Raw genomic sequence first — 8,343 nt, forward strand, 5'->3', positions numbered from 1 at the left:
ATGGTCCCTCTGATATATTATGCAATTGTTGAGTGACATCCTATTGATCGCGTGTTGCGCCAATTTGGTTTCTTACAAAATTTTCCTGAAGCACCTAGGAATCTCGACAATAGGCATAATGTCGATAGACGGGGCAAAAAAGATGTCAATTGCTGATGAAGCATAGTGAGTGGATAGTGATATGGGATGATCGACATAGATGCATTTCTCGTACAAAGATGATTTATGTGGATCATTTTTCGGTTGCAGTTGATTATTGTTGCTGCTGTTGATGATGAGAGTAAGGATGAATAGCAAGTTATACGAAGAAACCATTATCGAAATAAACAACCACCACCCTGTGGAACACATTCAAGATGTAGACTTATTTAGTTTGTAATGTTTTTATATAATTTTCTTTGTTTATCAACAAATATAATGAATTATGGACATTTTATTTATTTTGTTTCTTAATGTTGTTATTATTAATTGTTTGAATTGTAACGGTTGAGGTAATAGTTCGTAACATAAGTATCAAATGTAGTACTTACTGTTAAGTTCTTATAAAAAATGAAAATGATTCAGAAATGAAATTAGGCATTGTGACATACCCATACACACAAGTAATTGGTGTTTATCATTTTTCTTAAAATTTTCATGATAGTCTGCGACAATATGTCGGATACTATACCGATGTTGGACATAGGGCGGTTACCACATTGGACCCAAAGAGTCTATTGTTGCTTTGATCCCAGCTCCGCGGTCTGAAATGATGTAGATTTTTCCCTTCATTATGACATGTAGACGTAAGTTTATGAGGAAAAAAAGCCCAAGAATATATATCTTCACCTTCAACAAGGGCAAAAAAACTAGAAGAATTTTGCGATTACCATATGGGACAAATAATAATAGTAAAATTTGCTTGTATTTTCCATACAAGAATGTCCCATTAATTTAGACCACAGACTTGCAGTATTTCACAACATTAGTGCATTGTGGGTAAGTCTACAAAAGCCGATAGAATTGACATCGATCGCGAAGCACTCGATCATTGTGGTATGCATGGCAAGTTTCGAAGTCGACTATTATCTCAAGATTCAGTATGCGTATACCCTAACAACTTGGTAGTTCGTTGTAAGATGCACACTCGCCGTAAAGTTTTAATGGTATTATGCTTTGTCTTTCATGCTTTCTATAGGAGACGTGTGTCCATATTGAGACTGTATATCTAAAATCAGCACCACAATAACTATAGGATCTTGCTTTGACCATGGTCATAATGGCTTGACGATAATGTCGGAGCCTAAGTTAGGATATAGTCCTGGTTGATCCTTCTGCATAGCATGTATGAGTGTCTTTGTATACTGTTAGTTTCCATATGTTGTTTTTTCTTCTTATTGACACACAAACTATCCAGTTACAACCGTTATCAAGCTTGACACAGTAGTAAACATACTTTCGGTGGTGGATCAATCGACTATAGAGTGAAAAAAATTATGAATGTTGTAATTCTTAATTGCAATCATCTATTCTTCGTTAGATGAGAACTCTATTTTGATATATAACTCACCATCATTAACTGATGAGTTAAACCCTTAGTCATCAACATTAGGTATATTCGTAAATTCTGGACCGTACATTGCATCAAAGTCAGCTTTAGACATGTGTACTGGAGGTTTGATGTGTATTGTATTTGTGGAAACTTCATCTACATCAACATTATCGGATTCCATATTGAACTACAGTGATTCTAGCTTAATGAATAGTCCAGTCTCAACACCATCTGCACTTGGATCATGAAGAAGTTCTTCTGGTAGAGATGAGGGTTCCTTTGTGATGCCAATATTTAGGTCGAACAAGCTGGTAGTTGAATGTCTTCCCCTTAAACTTATAGGCTCCTGTCATACGGGTTTGAACTGAGTGTTATATCACAAGTATCTCTACATGTGGTCAAAGAAGCTCGCAGTTGAATGCCCCCTAGAACCTGAAGGCATCATGCTAAATGGGTATTGAACAGATTTTTATGTCGAGGGCATCTCTATATTCAGGTCAAAGAAATTGGCAGATGAATGCATTCCCCTTGAACTTGAAGCGATGCTGCCATACGGATTATTCGTTGAGCCATCTCGGTATAGATCGTAACAAGTTGCCGATGAATGTCTCCCCAATGAACTTAATGGGATGGTACCACGATGTGGATTTCCCATTAACGAGTTAAAATCATTACACATTACTTAAGTTAGGTTGTCAACTTGATCAACTTGTTGAGCCAGCCCATAGTGAGAATCTAATGACATACCACAAACATCATACACTTAAAAATGTGGCATACATTTGTGTAACATCGTCTTAATTTTGATTATGAGCATCAACAATCATAGCGACACCGTCATTGTTGGAGAGTTCGAACACTGTATATGTTAACGAAAATAGTGCAGTTAGAAATCTCTATTGTAGTGAGGACAATCTTCTAGTAATTCTAACATGAATCTTCCTTGAAATTTAAGTGATCAGCTTCTCAAGGGTGATGTTTCTCTTGAAGGATAAGGAGACAAAATAATTTGATGCGTAGATAAAGCCGATTTTATCTTACTGAATTCTCTATCATAGTAAACAATAGCTGAAATACATCTCATTTTGAAAGTTTGAGAGTTTGAAAGATTGAGAGTCTTATATTAGCAAAAATGAATAATTGTTTCTAATATACGATCATTCTCTTAATTAAAATAAATAATATATGAATTTAAATATAAACTAATACTAAAAAAATAAAAAACATTTACAATAATTTAAATAACACAATTTAATATTATTACCGTATCGGTACAATGTCTCGCGATATGATCTTGCATTCAATTTTGCAACCACAAAAAGTAATAAAAATAATTAGTACAATAAAATTTACTCAAATAATTAAATATGAAATAAATATAATCTAATAAAAATAGTTTTAACTTCTAAAAACTATAACAAAATCTACTTAGCTTGATAGAAGGAATAATATAAAAGTAAATTGGCGTTGTTGATATTTGGATTCGTGGGTATTTATAGGTGGAGGGGGATACGTGATTGGCCGGGATTTACGCCTCATAGCTGGAGTAATAATGGAAGGGGGATAATTGAAGGGGAATAATAGTTCAGATTTTCTCACGAAGGTGCGGCTTGTGATCCGCATCTTTCCACCGTGACGTTAGCTCTGACAAAACTACTGGAAAGTGCGCTTCCTAATCCACGCCTTACGTCCACGTCTGCAAGGCACATTTCTTGAGACACACTCTATTATCACTCTGTCAGAAAATGTGCTAGATTGGTAATATTTGAACAATCGGTGCCTGAATGATAATATTTAATTTTTAGGGAGGTTTTTGTGTAAAAATGCCTTAATTCATTAGGTTAAAACCCGCTCTTAATCCTGTAATCTTTTATATTTATATCCATCACAGCACATTTCAGTACATGAAAATTAAGTTAGAATTTGTTATTTAGAAACAACACATCAATAATTTAGTAAAACATATTAATTATATTACTAATTAAATTTGAATTTTAAAATAATTATAAATCTAAATTTTAAATATGCAAAGAATATAGAATTAAAGCAGAGTTGACAAGTATGAAAATACAGCCAAACCAGTACCGTTTGTGATAATAATTGATTCCACTGGCTTTCTTCACTCATTGAAAAACTTTTTGGGTTCCAATGAACTTTAGCTTCTCTTATTAGGAAAGAGAGAGAAGAGAATTGAAGGGTAAGGCTCTTAAATCTTTAATAGCGCACTTTCCCAATTCCCATGAACCAACGTTGGGTGGCAAGCTGCCATCTGTTAGGTTCTTCTCCCTACCCCATTTGTGCTTTGGTACAATTTCCTTTGACGTGGCACCACTCCCCCTTTTTACCTGATAAATACCCTTCTCCCCATCCTCCCCCATTTCTCTTACTCTTCACATATTTTCTTTTTCCTTTCCGAGAAAGAATAAGAAGAGGAAACCCAAACAAGCAAAGGGCGGTTGAAAGAGGCACTAATGCCGGGTTTGGTGGTTTGGAAGCTCCCGATGGGGATGCCCCACGTCATTCAAAAGATGGTTCAAGATTCGCGTGATCACCTCCCATCATTAATGGCTTCTTGTTATCCTATCACTATCAAGGTAAAAAGAAAGAACGAAAAAAATCTGGAGTGAGTTCAGTGTATTTAACTACCGAGTCAACTGTACATTGACTCGTTTTGTTTGACCTTTCTGATATTCTTCTTCTTATCTGTTTTTTGTTTCATGCAGTTCATCGACGTGTGTTTCAAGGTGAAGGTACAAGGGACCAATACACAGGGTAGCAGCATTAACGCATGCTGACCCATGGCTCATCGTCACCGTCCGATCAGGGATCAACGAGTAGGATTGAAGAGAAAACGATATTGAACAACATCACGGGCATGGTTTCACCGGGAGAAATGTTGGCTACCTCTTTCTTCAGGCAGCGGCAAATCTACTCTCCTCAATGTCTTGGTCGGGAGGCTCAACACGGCCATGGTAATTTCTCCGGCACCATGCTTGCCAACAACCGAAAACCGACCAAACAAATAGCCAAACGCACGGGATTCGTTACCCAAGATGATGTTCTATACCCTCACTTGACGGTTCGCGAAACGTTAGTGTTTTGCTCTCTTTTAAGGTTGCCGAAAACATTGTCGGCCAAGGATAAGATTTCTGTGGCCGAACGGTTTTTGTTCGAGTTGGGGTTGTCGAAATGTGAGAACACAATAATCGGGAACAGTTTTATTCGGGGATTTCGGGTGGAGAACGGAAAAGAGTGAGCATAGCTCATGAATGCTATAAACCCTAGTCTGCTTATTCTCGATGACCGACGTCGGGTTTGGACTCGACAGCGGCGCATCGGTTGGTTTCGATTTTGGGTTCGTTGGCTCAAAAGGGGAAGACATAGTCACATCCATGCACCAACCGTTAGCCGAGTTTATCAGTCGTTTGATCAGTGTTGGTCTTGATGAAGGAAGGAGCTTGTATTTCGGTAAGGGAAGTGAAGCTATGGGTTACTTTGAGTCGATTGGATTCTCACCGTCTTTTCCCATGAATCCAGCGGATTTCCTCCTTGATCTCGCAAACGGTACGTCGTCTTCAACATCATCTGTTTTTACAGCTGTTTGCTTTCTTTGACATGAGTTAACCGAGTTAACTCGATTAGTGAATGAACATGAACTCACTTCATTTCTAGTTTCGTTTAGAAGACGAATCTGTCGTTGTGTACTTTCTGTAGATAAAGATTCTATATTAGCTGGGAGAAAAGATATGAAAAGAAATATTGCCAAATAGTGGTGTGTCAGTAGATTAATTATACTTGGTTTTAATTTGTTGGAAACATAAACTTGACAATTAAAAGTAATGACACTATATATATATATAGGTGGATAAAAATGGATGGTGAGATGTTCTTCTATCTGTCTTTTCCAATGACCCCCCCCATAGAAATCGGTCTTGATCAAGATTTTGCATAGCCAGTGCACTGTGGTTGACGCCTCTATAACTTAACTCATGGGATGAATTATGAACCACAAACTTGATCATCCATCCCATCAGCTGTGGCCTGGCCATTGTCTGCCTTGATTAACTGCCCAATTTGCTACTTAAGTTGTATAGAAACACTTTAATTATTGGTCAAAAACTCTAATGTCATCTTCTTGGAGGGTGGTCACCAAAACTTTAGACTTTAAGTCCTACATAGACCTAATATGATCATGATTCTATGCATTTGCAAATGCTATAATTTAATTAGGAGATCTAGTGTCTCGTCTTGTTGGTATCTTTGTAGGCTCAAATTAATGGCCATAATCGCAAGACAAGATTACATGGGAGTTTATGGTGTTAAATTTGGGAGTCTTGGACATCATGATGTCTAGGGAGATTTTAGTATTTGTGACAAATGACGCCATTGATAGCGTTAGTAAATATCTTATCATGCTTGTCTTAGCCAATAATTCTTACAACACCTTATCAAATAATTGCTACATCGGTCCCATAGGCTGTCCAATGCCAGCTTTACACTTGTCCAAATTTGACCTTTCTTTAAGTCCAACTATGTGCCCTTTCTTTATAAAAGACTGATCTGAAACCCTTTCTTTAAGTCCAACTATGGAATTCTGAAGACCACACTTTGTGCCCTTTTTTTCACAACCAAAGTCATAAAAAGCAAGTGATGGCCCAACCATAGTGGCCGTGGCAAGGGGTAGCAACAAACCTGAGTGGCACTGGCACTGCAACTCAGCTCCTTTAATATCGTAATGGGGAGCTGCTTTTCCTTTTAATTACTATTTTACTTGTACAATCAGAGGTAATATTAGGAGAAATGAAATTGTCAGTGTCATTAGTCTATTTGTTGTCTGTTTACTTTTTGAATTTTCAAAGCCGACTTTACTGTTGTTGATATTTTGTGACTTGCTGTAAAGGAAATCTAATCCCACCCCACCAACTTTATCTAAATTCTTAATTGTCTTTCATTTTTTTTTAATTTCTGTATAACTGGTACAATATTCCAATCAAGTGCTTTGATTCAACATGTTCATCCATATATTTACACGTTACATTAGGCATATGCTCAGAATTCCTGTTCTTCACACTACTAGTGGATTTAAGTAATATTCTAAGGTTTTGGACAGATATTTGTCGAGACTTTCGGCCACGCTGCATTATTATTTAAAGCAATACAGCTTTATTTTAATCGCTTCCAGGAATATATGCTAATTTGTAGGGGAATAAAATGCATTGTGTTCTTTATGTTTTGGAAACCTTTATTTCTTATTCTGGTATAAGCAGTATTTGCACTAGTTTATTCATAGTTGATGATTGTACAGGTGTATGTAAACTCGATGGTGTGAGTGAAAGAGAGAGACCGAACGTAAAGCAAACCCTGAGTGCATCTTACAACACCCTGCTGGCTCCAAAAGTTAAAGCTGCTTGCATGGAGGCCAACCTCTTTCAGGAAAAGATTCGCTCGTCGGTTCCGAGCAAGGCCGGATTAGCAACCGATTTGATCTCTCTACTTGGTTCTATCAGTTTAGCATTCTCCTTCAAAGAAGCCTTAAAGAAAGAAAGCAAGAGTCTTTCAACACCCTCAGAGTGTTCCAAGTAATAACTGCTGCGATACTGGCCGGTTTAATGTGGTGGCATTCGGATTATCGAGATATCCAGACCGCCTCGGTCTCCTTTTCTTCGTTTCCATCTTTTGGGGTGTGTTGCCATCGTTTAATGCAGCATTTTCGTTTCCTCAAGAACGTGCCATCTTCATGAAAGAGCGCGCTTCGGGCATGTACACTTTATCTTCCTATTTCATGGCACGGATGATGGGAGACCTCTCGATGGAACTCATTCTCCCCTCAGTTTTCCTTCTCGTAACATATTGGATGGCCGGATTGAAACCCAACTTGGTCGAATTTCTACTGACATTGTTGGTTCTTCTCGGTTACGTGCTCGTCTCTCAGGGCTCGGGCTCGCGTTAGGCGCATTGATCATGGATGCCAAACAGGCTTCAACCATAGTTACAGTCACAATGCTAGCATTTGTTCTAACAGGAGGATACTACGTGCACAAGGTGCCATCATGTATGGCATGGATCAAGTATACTTCTACTACATATTACAGCTACAAGCTGTTTATCAACGTTCAATACGGCGACGGAAAGAAAGTCTCGTCCATGCTGGGCTGCTCGCATCCCGGAAGTGATACGGTTAGCTGCAAGTTCATCAATCGGGACATCGCGGGGCAAATCAGGCCGGAACTGAGTGTTGGAGTCTTGAGTCTAATGTTCGTAGGATATAGGTTGTTGGCTTACCTAGCATTGAGGCGCATCAAAGGCTGAGGTCTTTGTATTAGGTTACAGATTCTTGTTATTTGTACGAAGGCCTTCCAATTGTAAATTTTCCCACGATGGCCTGCAAAAAATGATGGCGAGAGAAGAGATCTGTTCAGGTTGGTTTAATTTATGTTTAGTGCAAACGTGGGTCACGCTAACTGTGTTTGAGGAATCAAAATTTAAAGTGAAGGCTTTCGAATTGAGAAGATAGAAAGAGTCGGTCTCTTTTTCCTTATAAATTAAAATTTCCAAATCATCATCTTCTTTTTTATCCCATCCTCTCTTTCCCCAATCTTAAAACATCATCAAATCTTCATGTTTTGCTCTACTCTTTCTTTAACCTACCATTATAATCTTAATTGAAAATAACCATATTATTCTTTATCCAATCCGGTTTTTCCCAATTTTAACATAAAATCGATTTAAAATCAATACAAAATTTTAAATTTCTATATAATTTTTAATCAAAATTTTAAATTTAGATTATAATGATGGATTAAAGAAAGAGT

General features: G+C 37.6%; 1 pseudogene; it reads left to right on the forward strand.

Annotated features, from left to right (window-relative positions):
* The first annotated feature begins 3,922 nt into the window (after positions 1–3,922).
* Positions 3,923–7,960, forward strand: LOC120157548 (annotated as a pseudogene).
* The last annotated feature ends 383 nt before the right edge of the window (positions 7,961–8,343 follow it).

Source organism: Hibiscus syriacus, unplaced genomic scaffold (assembly GCF_006381635.1).
Source record: "Hibiscus syriacus cultivar Baekdansim isolate YM2019G1 unplaced genomic scaffold, ASM638163v2 tig00111273_pilon, whole genome shotgun sequence".
Lineage (NCBI taxonomy): Eukaryota > Viridiplantae > Streptophyta > Magnoliopsida > Malvales > Malvaceae > Hibiscus > Hibiscus syriacus.